Here is an 18,334-nt window from a genome sequence, read left to right as displayed (position 1 = left end):
ACCTGACGAAGGAGCGACGCTCCGAAAGCTAGTGCTTCCAATTAAACCCGTTGGACTATAACCTGGCGTTGTGTGATTTGTAACTTTGTCCACCCCAGTCCCAACACTGGCACCTCCACGTCATGATTTGCGCCCAAGATTGACTAGCTGGGCCTCTTGACAAAGAATCTTGAGTGGTGCCCAAATCGGGGTTTTTAAAATTAAGGAAGGTTTTGTTAGTGCCAGTAGAGAAAGAATATTTCCTTTTGTGGGGAAGAACATAATTAGAGACCGTCAATAGAAGACAGTCACCAAGAAACTTAACCAGAAGTAACCATTTCACCGAAACTAGTGAATGTGGAACGTGCTGTCACTGAGAGTGACTGAAATGAATTGTAGTGATGTACTTAAGGGAATATCCAACAAACATGTGAGAGAATACAACAATTCAATAAGATTACGTCGATTGTAAAGGCACAAGTGAAGGTTGTTGATTAACCGCAAGCTCATTCTCTGTCAGACTCCATCTATGTTACTTCCAGTCAGGAGGCCAGGCTGTTGTGCAGTCTGCCTGAGGAACAAACCAAATGGTTTCTCATTGATTTTCTCACCTGCTGCTGAAATGGTAGCTCCAACAAAGGAATAATCCCAGTTTACAATCCCAAACCTCCACTATTAAAGGCAATGTTTGAAACAAAAATGGTGATTTGATACCAACAGTGGAAAATGAACAGCTTTGAGATGCTACAGAATGCTTAGGTCACCAACACTGGATGGACACAGATCTGGAGGGTTTTCATGGGACATACATTCAGTCAACAGTCAATGTCTATTGCCTGGGTCGGGGGTGGGGGGAAGGGAAAGATTTAACAGGGACCTGAGGGGCAACTTTTTTCACACAGAGGGTGGTGTGTGTATGGAATGAGCTGCCAGAGGATGTGGTGGAGGATGGTACAATTGCAACATTTAAAAGGCATCTGGATGGGTATATGAATAGGAAGGGTTTAGGGCCAAGTGCTGGCAAGTGGGACTAAATTAGGTTAGGATATCAAGTCGGCATGCATGGGTTGGTCTGTTTCTGTGTTGTACATCTCAATGACTCTATAAATAAGCTTTGATCTCATCTCCAACTTATTTTACAGCAAATAAATACAAGAGATGGTAGAACACGAACTAAACACCAACTGTCCCAAGGCTGTTTCTCCTGAGTTGTTCTTTGCAGTATCTGGGAGATGAATCGGTAATTCCTGAGCACTTCTGGGCATTCTGGGAAGGTTGCCAAACCCATACTCAGCAGCTGATGGAGCTTCAGCGGCCAAGTCAGGAAGCAAACCTTGGGTTGGCAATGTAAACCGGCAGCGAGAGAGAAAGCCAAGATCACCCACTGCCCCGACACCTTCCCCAAACAAGACCATGAATGACAGGTCTCAGGCACAAGTGGAGGCAGTTCCTGAGCAGGAGCGCGGATGGGGTGAGCGGTGATGTGTCCTCATACCACCTCTGCTGATTGGCTACCTGGTAGCTAGCCCATCCACCAAGGGGAGGGTTACAAAGTCATCTCCTCACTTAAGGAAGGTTCAGGGTTGACGTTACAATCTCACTCATGGTTTAGCTGTTTCGGTGACTATGCGAGTGCCTAAATAATGAGACAGTCGTAGGTTCAAACCCATTCCCAACTATTGATTGTCTAGTAACCATCCACACTCAGTTTTTGGACCAAAGCCCAACTGAAGGTAATATATTACATTGATAAGATTCAATATTTAAGGTGGCATGGTGGCTCAGTGGTTAGCACTGCTGCCTCACAGCACCCAGGTCCCAGGTTCGATTCCAGCCTCGGGTGACTGTCTGTGTGGAGTTTGCACATTCTCCCCGTGTCTGCGTGGGTTTCCTCCCACAGTCCAAAGATGTGCAGGTTAGGGTGAATTGGCCATGCTAAATTGCCTGCAGTGGTAGGTGCATTAGTCAGAGGGGAATGGGTCTGGGTGGGTTGCTCTTCGGCAGGTCGGTGTAGACTTGTTGGGCCGAAGGGCCTGTTTCCACACCGTAGGGAATCTAATCTAATTTATATTTCAGGGATTGACATTCATCTTCTGATCAGTAAAGTCATACATCAGCGGACCACAATTGATTGGACTGCAACAAATTGATTGTCACTAATAAAACATCATGCAAATGAACTGTGCGTTGGTGGAATGGTCGCATAATTTGCAAAGCCTTGGATCCACCTTATATGAGAGTGGTTTTGGCACACATCTTTCGTCTTGGTTGTCAGGATTTACCAATGTGACATAGCTAGCATAGAACACCCATTCACTGAATTTTAAGCATACATTTCAAATCCACAAATATTGCTTCAATAAAACAAGGAACCGCGCATTTCTGAAACAAAAATGGAAATTGCTGGAGAAAGTCAGCAGATCTGGCAGCATCGGTGGAGAGAAAGCAGAGTTAACTTTTTGAGCCTCTTTGTCAGAACATTTGTTTTCAAATGTCGCTTGGCATCACCCAACCAGTTCAAATATCCAGAGCCAGATTTGAAAGAAAGATTTGCATTTATATGGCAATTTGCACTTCCTCCAGGCATTCCTAAGTGCCTTAACCCTACCTTTAATATTTGGAGGAGAATCTTGTTGAGGGGGTTGGGATTGTGGAGAACTGGCAAGATACCAACACTTAGCTTAAAAATGTGTTGCTGGAAAAGCGCAGCAGGTCAGGCAGCATCAAAGGGGAAGGAGAATCGACGTTTCGGGCCTGAAGAAGGGCTTATGCCCAAAACGTCGATTCTCCTGCTCCTTTGATGCTGCCTGACCTGCTGCGCTTTTCCAGCAACAAATTTTTAAGCTCTGATCTCCAGCATCTGCAGTCCTCACTTCCTCCAAGATACCAACACTGCCTCTGTCAGGGAAATCTCACTGAGGCACACACCAATCAGGTAGGGGGTGAGTCCACTGGTCAGGGGTAACAGGCAATCAGAGGTGAGCAGGCCTCATGCTCAGCACCGTCTCAGAGGAGACCTCCATCTTCCCCCACTCCATCATAGGATCACAGAGACCTCAGGACAAAATGGATGGGGGAGGGAGAGGGCTCTGGGGTTAAGGGTCATGGGGCAGGGCTGAGCAGGGTTTGACTGACATACCAGAGGGGGACGCACCTTCCAGATGTCTAGCACCTTGACGAGGCCCTGAATGCCTTTGGAGCAAGGCCCAACACATCTCATCTTCCTCCTTCCCTCCAAGAGGTGACAAGTGCTCTGCTGTGGTTGAGTTGCCATGGTGACAGTTGTGCGCTGCAGCTGGGTTAATCCCAGTGGAGGTCATTCTTAAGAGCTCCTTCATTGGCCTTTCGAAGGGACCGCAAATGGTCATCGAGCAGGAGGCTTGCTGTCCACCACATAATGCAGGTGGAGGTGAGATAGCAGCAGGGGATTGGCTGTACCATCACCCTCACCAACCAAGAGGTCTTCCCCTAATCCAGGTTCACATCTCAGGAGCGACGGGCTCCATCCCCAATGTTCACAGTAATCCCCCACTTGGTGAGTTTGGTTTAAATGATGTTGGTTAATGGGTAAATATTAACGAGGACAATGGGGAGAATGGTTCAGGCCTTCTTGACTACAATGTTGTTGGGGTGACACTCATTTATTTTGATACAGTGTTTTTTTTTGTTGATTCTAAGGAGGGATTCTGTTTGCAAGGCCTAGAGTTATCTTGCACTCTCATCACCTAGCCCAATTCTCCCACTCACCTTAGCCCGGAGAAGCTCACCACTGCCGGAACATTCTGGAATAGACCTTCAAGCCTGTTGTCAGTGCCACCTTTGAACCCATGGAGTGCACCCATTGGCTGTCTGGGAGCTGCCCTCTTCCATCAATGTAATGTCACAGTGGCCATGAGTTAGCATCTCTCACTGCCGCTGACACTTCTTTGCTGATGTAAGTGCACATTTCGATAGAGATGACAGTTTCTGTCGCAGACCACAGAGCCCACCTTTAATTAGCCCACCTTTAATTAGCCACATCCCGGTTATTTCTTTGTTTGAGCTGATGCGTCTCCATCCCCGGTGTTCACTGTGACCCAGTGTCTTGGCGTTGTTTTAATGTGGGGCCTTTAAGCACAGGGACATCTTCAATCTGTTTAAAAGCGTATGTTTTATTTGTAAACAGAGTCTGCATTTCTCTCCTGGAGTACAAACGAGCTGCCTGCAGGTTGAGCAGCGAGTTATTTTTCAATCAGTGATGGATCAGTGTCCCCGGCTCTAACCCACTGTCAGTGAAGTCCTGCCTGTTTTGTCGTGCAGGGCTGTGTCAGGCTGAAGGTGATGCTCCCCCCTGCTCACAGTTCTCATCCTCCTGCTCTCTGAGACCCTCCTCAGCATCCATCACCTCCCCTCCTTACCCGTTCCTGCTAACACACTAGGATCATGTGACACACTCTGTCTGGAGTTGACCACAGAGGTCCATCCAAGCAGTGGCACCTCATCATCAGGTGACCAGTCATCTCTTCCTCTCGGTCAAAGAAAGGGCTACATTGTGTCTGAGCTCCATCTCAGCCAAGGGGTTGTATAATGGACTCACTACCAAGGTGAGCCTGTGAAGTCGTTGTCTCTCAGTAACCATCCCTGAGAGGCATCTTGACTCTCAAATGCAGCAGGAACCCGAGAGTCATAGAGTCATAGAGATGTACAGCATGGAAACAAACCCTTCGGTCCAACCTGTCCATGCCGACCAGATATCCCAACCCAATCTAGTCCCACCTGCCAGCACCCAGCCATCCAGATGCCTTTTAAATGCTGTAATTGTACCAGCCTCCACCACTTCCTTTGGCAGCTCATTCCATACATGCACCACCCTCTGTGTGAAAAAGTTGCCCCTTAGGTCCCTTTGTAGTCTTTCCCCACTCACCTTAAATCTATGCCCTCCAGTTTTGGATTCACGTATCCTGGGGAAACACCTTGTCTATTTATCCTATCCATGCCTCACATGATTTTATAAGGTCACCCCTCAGCCTCCGACGCTCCAGGGAAAACAGCCCCAGCCTATTCAGCCTCTCCCTTCAGCTCAAGCCCTTCAACCCTGACAACACCCTTATAAACGTTTCTGAATCCTTTCAAATTTCACAACATCCTTCCTAAAGTAGGGACGCCAGAAATGAATGCAGTAGTTTAAAAGTGGCCTAAACAGCACGCTGTACAGCCACAATATGGCATCCCAACTCCTAGACTTGATGCTCTTAAAGGTAAGTGTATCTAATGCTTTCTTCAATATCCTGTCTACCTGTGAATTCACTTATGAACCTGCACTCCAAGGTCTTTATGTTCAACAACACTTTCCAGGACCTTACCATTAAGTAAAAGTCCTGCTTTGATTTGCCTTTTCCAGATGCAGCACCTCACCTTCATTGATCAAGCTCCCATTGTAATCTGGGGTAACCTTCCTTGCTGTCCACTACACCTCCAATTTTGGCGTCACCTGCAAACCTACTAACCAACCGCACAAACGTTCAACAGGGCTGTCACCTTCAACCTCACAGGGAGAGGGAATCCAGGGTCACAGCTCCCACTCCAGCAGCAGTTCAGTCAATTCTCGCCATTGAGCTTGCACAGCAAGAAACAGTAATGAGGTGCAGTGCACGACTAATCAGGCTTTTAACAGGTAATAATGCCACTTAATTCGCAAACTGCCCCTGCCGAATGATAAACCCACCACGCTGCTTGTTCTGTGGCGCTGTGGAGTCCGTGGACCATGTTTATATTGGGTGTGGGCGTTTGCACTCCCTGTTTGATTTTCTCAAAAACCTCCTCCTCTGCTTTTGGCTGCACTTCAGTCCCACGCTCCTGATCTTCGGGCACCCGGTACGGAGGAGGGAGGGCAGGTCCGAGGACCTCCTCGTGGGTCTGCTCCTGGGCCTGGCCAAACTGGCCATCAACAGGTCCAGGCAGCGGGCCGTGGAGGGGGTCGTTAGGGCCGACTGCCTGCCCCTCTTCCGGGGTTACGTTAGAGCCCGGGTGTCCTTGGAGAAGGAGCACGTGGTGTCCACCAACACCCTGGAGTCGTTCAGGGAGAGGTGGGCGCCGCAGGGAGTGGAGTGCATCATTTCTCCCTCCAACTCTATTTTGATTTAGTCCCTAAAAAAAACATTAAAAAAATAAACCCACCACACAGTGTGGCAAATGCATTAAAGATGCAGCGATCAGCTCCCAGTGTTGAGGTTGCCATGGTTTTCATCTGATTCAACATCAAATCTCACCACAACCCGACATCCCTCAAGCCTTTATTGGATTCCACCATTTCTCTTAATCTAAGACAGAGCAGGATTTCCAGTTGATTGCTGTGACAAATATCACATCAGCACATGATTCCCTCTTACACAACTTGCTATTCGCTCTCTCAGAATTTCCAGAGGGGTTTTCCTACTGCGTGACTAACAGTTTGGAGGTGGTGGGGCAGAGACCTCATGTGTAAACCACTAAACCACTACCGTCACGGGGGGGAGAAGGCAGATACTCCGACCAGTTCGACCCGAGCATGTCACAAAATACAATTCATTTCTGGGGACATGGTGAAGAGCAATTAGCCTGCAGTTGGTCAAATAATTACATTGTGTGGTCTTAAAGAGACAAGCTACATCGCACACAGGAATACATTAACGACAGAATAATCCACTGAGAATATCCTCCGAGGACAATTCAAGCAGATTTGTCAGAAAATCTATTCACCTGGATTTTCAGGGTTTTCCACCTTCGCTGAAGTTATGGAGTGACGGAGAGACTCCCTCCCCCAACTCCACCCCCTGAGGGAACTCCTGGGCTGCTGGAGTAAAGCTATTTAACTACATGACCATGAGGAGGCAGTGGTGTCCTGGTAATATCATTGGATCAGTAGCTCAGAGCTTGCACAAATATGAGCTCAAATTGCCTTGAATGGCAAATGGTTAAATCTTCCGTAAAAGAAAGGAAGGCCTGGATGAAGATGTTTATCTATCATTGATTCATTTTCTGTGATCTAATTCATTAATGCCCAGTGAAGGAAATCAGAGTCGTGGCAATATGGTTGGTTCCGAACTGTCCCCTGGGCAATAAATGCTGGTCAAGTCAGTGATGCCTTTGTCCCATACATGGATGACCTGATACATGTCAAACATGGTACAGCTATGACACCTGGTAAGGGGTACACGTGTGAGGACAGTCACTCAATGAAGCCCCAAGTACCCAGGTGTCTCTGACTGTTTGGTTGAGTTTGTATTAATCTCCTAAATAGTAATACAGATGATATGCTGAATGGGTAAAGTGTTCCAGCAGCCCCACCTGATACCTGCTCGTGTTCATCATCATAGAATACCCCTTCAATGTGGAAACAGGCCATTTGGCCCAACAAGCTGACACCGACTTTCCGAAGAGTAACCCACCCAGACCCATTCCCCTATGTTTATCCCTGACTAATGCACCTCACTCACACATCCCTAAACATTATGGGCGATTTAGCATGGCCAATCCACCTAACCCGTACATCTTTGGAATGTGGGCTATTGCACAAAATACATAAACATGGTTTTGAAGGTGATTTAGCAGTTTGTATCAGAAATTGGCTAGCTGAAAGAAGGCAGAGGGTAGTGGTTGATGGGAAATGTTCATCCTGGAGTTCAGTTACTAGTGGTACACTGCAAGGATCTGTTTTGGGGCCACTGCTGTTTGTCATTTTTATAAATGACTAGGATGAGGGCGTAGAAGGATGAGTTAGTTAATTTGCGGATGACACTAAGGTCGGTGGAGTTGTGGATAGTGCTGAAGGAGGTTGTAGGTTACAGGGGGACATAGCTAAGCTGCAGAGCTGGGCTGAGAGGTGGCAAATGGAGTTTAATGCGGAAAAGTGTGAGGAGATTCACTTTGGAAGGAGCAACAGGAATACAGATATTGGGCTCATGGTAGTGTAGATGAGCAGAGAGATCTCAGCGTCCATGTACACAGATCCCTGAAAGTTGCCACCCAGGTTGATAGGGTCGTTAAGAAGACTTACAGTATGTTAGCTTTTATTGGTAGAGGGATTGAGTTTTGGAGTCATGCCATCATGTTACAGCTGTACAAAACTCTGGTGCGGTCGCCCTTGGAGTATTGCGTACAGTTCTGGTCACCGCATTATAGGAAGATGTGGAAGATTTGGAAAGGGTTCAGAGGAGATTTACTAGGATGTTGCCTGGTATGGAGGGAAGGTCTTATGAGGAAAGGCTGATGGAACTGAGGCTGTTTTCGTTAGAGAGAAGAAGGTGCAGGTCAGGTGAATTGGCCATGCTAAATTGCCCGTAGTGTTAGGTAAGGGGTAGATGTAGGGGTATGGGTGGGTTGCGCTTCGGCGGGGCGGTGTGGACTTGTTGGGCCGAAGGGCCTGTTTCCACACTGTAAGTAATCTAATCTAATCTTAATAGAGACACATAAGATAATCAGAGGGTTAGATAGGGTGGACAGGGAGAGCCTTTTTCCAAGAATGGTGATGGCGAACACGAGGGGATATAGCTTTAAATTGAAGGGTGATAGATACAGGACAGATATCAGAGGTAGTTTCTTTACTCAGAGAGTACTAGGGGCGTGGAATGCCCTGCCTGTAATAGTAGTAGACTCGCCAACTTTAAGGGCATTTAAATGGTCATTGGATAAACATATGGATGATAATGGAATAGATAGGCTTCAGATTGGTTCCACAGATGGGCGCAACATCGAGGGATAAAGGGCCTATACTGCACTGTATTGTCCTATGTGGGAGGAAACCCACACAGACACGGCGAGAATGTGCAAACTTCACATAGACAGTTACCCGAGGCTGGAATCGAACCTGGGTCACTGACGCTGTGAGGCAGCAGTGCTAACCACTGAGCTACAGTGCTGCCTCACTGTGCACAAGCAGACCATTCAGCCCATCAAGAGACTAGCCCCCCACCCCATCCCCATAACCCTGCATTTCCCATGGTTAACCAACCTGGCCTCCACATTCCTGAACATCATGGGCAATTTATCACCACCAATTCGCCTAACCTGCACATCTTTGGACTGTGGGAGGAAATCCATACAGGCATAGGGGAATGTGCAAACCCCACACAGACTGTTGCTCAAGGGTGGAATCGAACCCACGTCCCTGGTGCTGTGAGGCAGCAGTACTAACCACTGAGCCACAGCGCTGCCCAGTAATGACGCTCAACATTTAATTCCATCTCCTCGCCCCAAAAGGCCCATGTGCTCCTTCTGTCACTCCCATTTGTCATGTGTCCACAACCAGAAATGTATGCGTCCTCTTCCCGACCAGCCAGATAATTGGCTCTGTGTCATTGAATATCGCCTGACTCTCTCTCAAACACCTCACTCTACCTTGGCTGGTGCTGAGGCAGCTTTCTGTCAACAGTTTCACAGGATGTTATGGTTTTCTGACCAGACAAGCCCTCATCCTGTCTGGCATTTTCCAAGAATTACTGAGCTGTGGTCTGAACATTCTCCAATCACCTACCTAGGGCTGGAAATGGCCTGGATTAGCTCCAACATGTCTGGCAATGTGTCAGTTGGCCTAGTCAATCAGCTAATGGAATGGGCACTTGAGGCAATGTGTAATGTGTCTGTGGTTTGGCCCATCTCCCGGCTGTGCCAGTGTACAGTCATTTCACACAGTAAATAAGAAGTAGAGAACAACAGAAAGAAAGAGAGAAAGAGAGCTGAAAAAGTGCAATTTGATTGCTGAAGCAAGGGTTCCAGCAGATTTCCTACAATTCATATCCAGAAATGATCACACGATAGAATAACAAATTATTGTCACGTGTATTTTTGCAAAAAGAATGAAAGCATTTGGAAGTTGCCATTCATCGTGCTGAAGATAAAGACAGATGTCATAAATAAGATAAAAACATAAAGGTTAATCACAGTTCCATTAATGGCTCTTGGGTACAGGGTACGCTGGAAAACCAAGCTAAAACTTTTGCATTGTGCCGAGACAAGACCTCCACCCCAGGACTGGATCACCACACTGGGCTGAAATCACCAACCAGGACTGGATCACCACACTGGGCCGAAATCACCAACCAGGACTGGATCACCACACTGGGCCGAAATCACCAACCAGGACTGGATCACCACACTGGGCCGAAATCACCAACCAGGACGAGGTCTCCACGCTGGGCTGAGAAAAGGCCTCAACCCTGGGACTGGATTTCCTCACTGGGCCAAGGCCTTCACCTTGGGATTTTATTTTTACCCCAAGCTCAGACCCCTGTGCTAGGCCAAGGCCTCCACCCTGGGATCAGATCTCCCCGCTGGGCTACTGGAAGGCCATGAGGTAATGATCAGAGAACAGTCATTTGTGATGTTGGTTGAGCAATAAATATTGTTGTGGTTCTGTTCGCCGAGCTGGGAATTTGTGTTGCAGACGTTTTGTCCCCTGTCTAGGTGACATCCTCAGTGCTTGGGAGCCTCCTGTGAAGCGCTTCTGTGATGTTTCCTCCGGCATTTATAGTGATTTGAATCTGCCGCTTCCGGTTGTCAGTTCCAGCTGTCCGTTGTAGTGGCTGGTATATTGGGTCCAGGTCGATGTGCTTATTGATTGAATCTGTGGATGAGTGCCATGCCTCTAGGAATTCCCTGGCTGTTCTCTGTTTGGCTTGTCCTACAATAGTAGTGTTGTCCCAGTCGGAATCCTACGTGTTTTGGCTATGTGCAAGTTGCATGGAGCTTCTTGTTGTGGGGTGGTGGGAAGTTTCTCGCCATGAGGCCTAGTTTTTCTTCTCATATCCACTATTGACATTCATTGGAGAAAGTGAGGACTGCAGATGCTGGAGATCAGAGCTGCAAATGTGTTGCTGGAAAAGCGCAGCAGGTCAGGCAGCATCCAAGGAGCAGGAGAATTGACGTTACGGGCATAAGCCCTTCTTCAGGACATTCATTGTCCAACGTGTGGACATGTCTGACCAACCAGACACAGGTGGTGGTGGTGTCGGTTTGTGATGCTGAATCCTAATGGTCTTAAAGGGCCAGGCCGGTGTAATCATAACTCCAACTTTGCAGCATACAGTCACATACGATACATATTCCCTTTGTGTTGTCAAGAACGTTTTATCACCCGACTCACTGCAAGCAATGAGGGCAGTTCATATCCATAAAGTGATTGACTGCACCAAGCAGTCTCAAGGCTTTGACTTATATTCAGAGATATAACCCCGAGGTGATACAGACTGAATGAGGAAGTGCACAAATACATCATCCCTATTTAAGTGGAAGTGCATCTATTTTATAAAGAAGATGAATGTCTTGCTGACCTCCTTATCATAAAGAGTGAGTGAGGAGAATTATTGTCAACAAGGTCGCATTACTGAAGCATCAGCAATCTTTCGATGAGCTAACTCCATAGGTAATTATAACATCTGCACTAAAACAGCACTCAGCATTTTCAGAATGCTAACACACAGTTCTCACAGTTACCATCGACCAGATATTAAATTATTTTACCAGCGTTTGTGGGGGACTGCCAGCTTTAACAATTCATAATAAGACACTGCAGACATTTCTTGATAATATCAGCCCACATTGTCCAGTCTCTGGATTGTCGGAGGTCAGATGTATGACACAGGGCGCGCAACATAATTACACAGAATTCCGGATACACTGATCCTGTGGGAATTGTCTAGGAAGTTTCAACTTCCAGACCATTCTCCTCACAACGTTCCAAAATAGTCACTGACTCTGAAGTATAGCAGAGATTTGGAGAGTTCCCATTGATTAATATGAATAGTTACCCAGGAATTGTCAGAAAAAAACCCTATCCTGGGTAATCTGAACTCACTGGGCTCTGTTGCCTGTCCCTAACCAACATCCTCAATCAAGGCTTCAGCTGAGGCACAAAATGGCCTCCACCCCAGATGTATTTGCTGAGAGTGCGTCTCTTCTGTCGTCAACAGGCCCTGGCTTGAGTTAAGGGATTTCCACACAATGGGATGACAATGAAATCCGTGCAAACCTGCAATGTCAATGTTGCAATGACCAATCAGGAGAATCCAGGTGAACATTCACCTCAGTTTATGTTTCAGGAACTTCAATTAAATGCCCAAAATGAGACATCTGTAAAAAAATACAGCTTAGTCCTGCTTTACATTTTTGGACAGAGTCTTGTGGAGAGATGTTGGGATTGTTGAACTGAACTGAATTGAATTAGCTTTGTTGTCACATGTACTCAAATGAAAAGTCTACATGTTGGCACATACGGTGCAATGTTAGGTACAAGTTTCCGAAGCACAGATTCTTAATACAGGTTCTTAGGAAAACAAAATGAAGAAATAAAACATCCAGTATTACAGATCATAGGAATCATTTAGAAAATAGGGAAATAAAAGCCCTCCAACCTGGTTCATGCCGGCACCTTGCCTTCAGTCCGTGCCGGCCCTTGGATCACCTCAAGGCTAGAAGTCCACACTGAGGCCATGCCAGGCTGAAAGATCTCCAGGATACTGCCAAGGCAGATCCACCCCCAAGCCAGCTGAAGAGTTGATGGGGGCAGCTGCACTGCCTCTGCTGAGGGAGGCCCCGATTCCAGTCAGGCATTGGCAAGGCCACCTGTGAGCCTTCATCCAGGGAGGCAGGTGAAGAGGCCCCATCCAGCCAGAGGCCAACTGGAGGCCTGGCAGCTCTTACACTTGGCCATGTCATGAGGGAGGCCATGACCTCTCCCAGGACAGTAACCTGGATTAGAAGGAGCCAGGAGTAAGGTGTGTTGTTGGGGGGTTGGGGGCTGGTGGTGATGGTGTTGGGATGGGTGGGGTGGCTTTCAGAGATTGGGTCACAGCAAGAGGGGTGGATGCAAGAGCCCAGAAAGAGTTGGGGGGTGGTTTCTGTCTCTGAGTGGCCAACTCCTATTCTGTGTCCAATCCCTCAATTACATACCGATTGGCTTTGACTGAGAATCCTCAGCTATCCATGCACGTTGGCACAGCAATGGGCACCTAACTTAATCCTGGTGGTGTGGAGGGCTGAGGTCCTTAATCGCCAGCCAAGACAGAGATCAACCCGGGCCTACTTCCTCACAGCCTGAATCTGGGGGAGGGGAGAAGGTGCTGCCTTGGGCCCACTCACAGCCCTCCAGACACGGCACTCCAGGAGCAGAAAGGTCTGTCTGGTGGCCCACCATGGTGAAATGAGTGTTTCCAACACTTGCACACGTCACACGATTTGGATTTGATGAGGAACCAGATTTTCTGCTCCCGCATGCACACTGTCTTGGCTAAACCATCCCAGTAGGGGTTAACAAAGGGTGCCATCAAAGGGAGCTGGCAGCCATTTTAAGGTAGGGTTGGTTGGAGTCTGGTTTTCTATCCTTCTGGATCAGAAAGTACCTACTCAGGGAATCAGCAACTCTCTGGCAGATGGTTTGGATCAGTGCCTGGGGGGTTTTATTAAGTGTTGAGTTTGCGATGGGGTGGTTAAATATTAGCGGTGACGAGATAAGATCCTCCTATGGACATTAGTTTTCCTTTCAAGAGAACGTCACTTGCAGCGGGAGCAGGGGATGGGTGAAAAGGCAGGCCAGCCACTGGGTTAATGAGCCAATCTCCCCCACCCCCTTTCAAACCCACCAGCCGAGGAGCATCAACCCCAGCCCATGGAGAGGTCTCTGTCCACTGCTCTCCTCCGTCTCAGTCCAAGCCCTGGTCTACCTGCCCAGGCCTCCCCATCCATGGCTTTGTTTACTGCAGCCACGGACAGAGGAGGTTCCCATCCCCTCTAGCTCAGCCAGGGACGAGGGCAAGCTCGACTGCAGGTTTGTCATCAGGACTGTGGAATAAAGAAGAAGAAAGCCCTTGCATTTATTTAGCACCTCTTGTGACCTCAGGACCGTCTCAAATGCTCTACAGCCAACAAACTCACTTCTGCAATGCAGGAAGTACCACAGTACGCATCAAGGCCCCACTAAAAGCTGGGGCTGACCAGATGGTCCTACAAGTTAGTGAGGAGGGGAATAAGCATTGTTCTCTCTCTCTCTCTCACACACACACACACACACACACAGTCTCTCTCTCACACACACACACACACACACACAGTCTCTCTCTCTCACACACACACACACACACACACAGTCTCTCTCTCGCACACACACACACACAGTCTCTCTCTCGCACACACACACACACACACAGTCTCTCTCTCGCACACACACACACACACACAGTCTCTCTCTCTCTCACACACACACACACACACTCTCTCTCTCACACACACACACACACACACAGTCTCTCTCTCTCACACACACACACACACACACACAGTCTCTCTCTCGCACACACACACACAGTCTCTCTCTCACACACACACACACACACACAGTCTCTCTCTCGCACACACACACACACAGTCTCTCTCTCGCACACACACACACACACTCTCTCTCTCACACACACACAGTCTCTCTCTCTCTCACACACACACACACACACTCTCTCTCTCACACACACACACACACACACACTCTCTCTCTCACACACACACACACACACACACAGTCTCTCTCTCGCACACACACACACACACACACTCTCTCTCTCACACACACACACACACACACACAGTCTCTCTCTCGCACACACACACACACACAGTCTCTCTCTCACACACACACACACACACACTCTCTCTCTCACACACACACACACACACAGTCTCTCTCTCGCACACACACACACACACACAGTCTCTCTCTCACACACACACACACACACACAGTCTCTCTCTCACACACACACACACACTCTCTCTCTCACACACACACACACATACACACACATATAGACACATATGCACACACACAGTCTCTCTCTCTCTCACACACACACACACACACACACTCTCTCTCTCACACACACACACACACAGTCTCTCTCTCGCACACACACACACACACACACTCTCTCTCTCACACACACACACACACACACACACACTCTCTCTCTCACACACACACACACACACACACACAGTCTCTCTCTCTCTCTCACACACACACACACACTCTCTCTCTCTCACACACACACACACACACACAGTCTCTCTCTCTCTCTCTCACACACACACACACACACTCTCTCTCTCACACACACACACACACTCTCTCTCTCACACACACACATACACACACATATACACACATATGCACACACACAGTCTCTCTCTCTCACACACACACACACACACACACAGTCTCTCTCTCTCACACACACACACACACACACACACTCTCTCTCACACACACACACACACATACACACACATATACACACATATGCACACACACAGTCTCTCTCACACACATACAAGCATATACATACACAGTCTCTCCCCCCACACACACATACATGCATGCGTGTACAAACACACACATGCACGCACACACACGCACTCACACACACAAAAGCAGGCACACAGGCACAGACATGCACACGCAGACACACACGCAGTCAAACAGGCAAACATGTATACATACAGACATACACAGACACATGTAAACACATTCAGACATAGACAGATACATACAGACGCACACAGACAGACACACACACTTACACAGACAGACAGAAATACACACATGGACAGACAGACAGACACACGCACATGGATAGACAGACACACACAGACAGACCAACACACGCACACACACACACACAGACTGACACACACACACACATGGACAGACAGACCAACACACACACACACACACACACACACACAGACTGACACACACAGACAGACAGACCAACACACACACGCTGACACACAGACAGACAGACACACACGGACAGACAGACCAACACACACACACGCTGAGACACAGACAGACAGACACACACACATGGACAGACAGACCAACACACGCTTACACACAGACACAGACACACACACACAGACTGACACACGCGGACACACTATGAATGATCATGACCACAATAATTTCATGAATCACATTTTTGTTATGGTAGAGGGAGACTGTAAAGGGTTGAGGAGTAGAGAGGGAAGGAAAACGAAAGAGAGATGTAAGTCATGACACTGATTGAAAAGAACAGCAGGAAGGTAACCATCATGTTCGAAGCTGAGATAATTATAGTGAGCTGCAATACATGTATTGCACAGTTACAATGGGAGAGTTCCAACTCTCAAGGAGACTCGGAACGATGAACATTAAAAGCAGCAATTGAAAGTGCCTTAACAGCATAAAAACAAAATGATTTTCTTCAATATAATGCCTTGGGATCTCTCACATCCACTTGCGAAGGGCGAATGAGGTTGCAGTTTAACATATGATGTGTAAGATAACAACTCCCTCAGCACTTCAAAGGAGTGTCAACCTAACTGAAGCTGTCACGCCTGATAGGTGAACCCACGGAGCTGACAATTCTACGACGGTGCCAAGTCTGATATTTTAAAATATACCATCGATATTCCAGATTTACACAGAGATTTCAATGTGGACATCTTACTTCATGTGCAATGAAATTAGATTACATTACGGAAACAGGCCCTTTGGCCCAACAAGTCCACACTGCCCCGCCGAAGCGCAACCCACCCATAAACCTACATTTACCCCTTACCTAACACTACAGGCAATTTAGCATGGTCAATTCACCTGACCTGCACATCTTTGGACTGTGGGAGGAAACCGGAGCACCCGGAGGAAACCCACACAGACACGTGGAGAACATGCAAACTCCACACAGTCAGTCGCCTGAGGCGGGAATTGAACCCGAGTCTCTGGCGCTGTGAGGCAGCAGTGCTAACCACTGTGCCACCGTGCCGCCAACAAAGTTTGGTCCAGTCTCTGAAATGACAATATTATTAAGGAACATGCCTTAACCATCGCTTCCTGTCTGTATGAGCCATAAGATGGCCTGGAAAATCGGATGACCCCAGAGTAGCTGCAGAAATTGTGATGCTGATTAGCGCCACGTCTGATGAAGGGAGCTGGTTTAATTCGTTCACCAGCTCATGACCAGTTGAACAAGTTGTGAACCTTCCAACAGACACCAGTCCCCTGCTTAAATTGAATGATACAGACATCATTTTGAACATTGACCCAAACACTGCCCAGTTCGATCCATAGCTACAGTTTGGAATCATTGGTTCTCACCTTTGCATTGTGGGTAAGCTGGCGATTAGTAACAGGACATCTAGCAGAGGCTCTTTTGGTGAACATGCCATTGGAATTGTGTTCACTGAGGCTGGTTGAGTTATATCATACAGCATAGAAACAGACCCTTTAGTTCAATTAGTCCATGCTGAACATTATCCTAAACTAAGCTAGTCCCACCTGCCTGCTCCTGGCCCATATCCCTCCAAACCTTTCCTATTCATGTACTTATCCTAACGTTACAATTATACCCAATCACAGCCAACCAGTTGGTGACCTCCTCCTTTTCCTTATCCTTAGCTGATGGCATGTGCTGGTTACAAGGCCATGCTGAATTGTGGCACACACTCTGCTGAAGATGACACAGCTTCTCCGTACTGTTCCAGAGAGTGGGAATGGAAACCCCAGTGTTCTGTTTTATCACACTTCATACATCAGCACGGCTCTCACTGTGCAAACTTATCTATTTGTGCATGGGATGTGGGCATGTCTGACTGGGCCAGCATTTCTTGCGCGACCTTGATTGCCCCGTGAGAAGGGCTGGTGGTGAGCCACCTACTTAAACCGCTGCCGTCCACGTGGCATAGTCACACCCACAATTCCATTAGGGAGACAGTGCCAGGAATTGTATCCAGCGACGATGAAGGAATGGCGACATATTCCACAGCAAGATGGTGAATAGTTTAGAGGTGAACTTGAAGATAGTGGAGCTCCCATGTAGCTGGTGCCCCTTGTCCTTCTTGATGGAGGTGGTCATGAGATTGGAAGCTGCTGTCTAAGGATCTTTGGCAAGTTCCTGCGGTGAATCCTGTAGAGTGCATTCAGCGCATGTGAACGTGCGTCGTGGTTCAGGTCCATCAGCTGTGGGTGGGGTCAGGGGATAGCCCTTATTTCCCAGTCACCACCCTTTGCTTCTTCATGTTGGTACACCGGACATCCTCAGAATGAACGTGCCAGGACTTCTGCACAGATTTTGGGCTTTGACCTCAACACTGTGTTGTCTGTGGTTCCACAAAGGCTTTACATATACCTGAACAATGTACAGGTGACATTTCAACTCACCAGCAATGCCTTTGTAATATCCTGTCAATCTATAGAAGGCCAGGCATTCCAGCACCTGTGTCCTCTTGGAAGTCAACAAACCCAGCATCAAAGAGCATTGGTCACTGTTGAGTTGAAACGCTGGGTGAGCCACAACACCCATGAGTCTGACAAAAG

The sequence above is a fragment of the Chiloscyllium punctatum genome, chromosome 37 (assembly GCF_047496795.1).
Source record: "Chiloscyllium punctatum isolate Juve2018m chromosome 37, sChiPun1.3, whole genome shotgun sequence".
Classification (NCBI taxonomy): Eukaryota; Metazoa; Chordata; class Chondrichthyes; order Orectolobiformes; family Hemiscylliidae; genus Chiloscyllium; species Chiloscyllium punctatum.
This window is presented reverse-complemented; position numbering follows the sequence as displayed.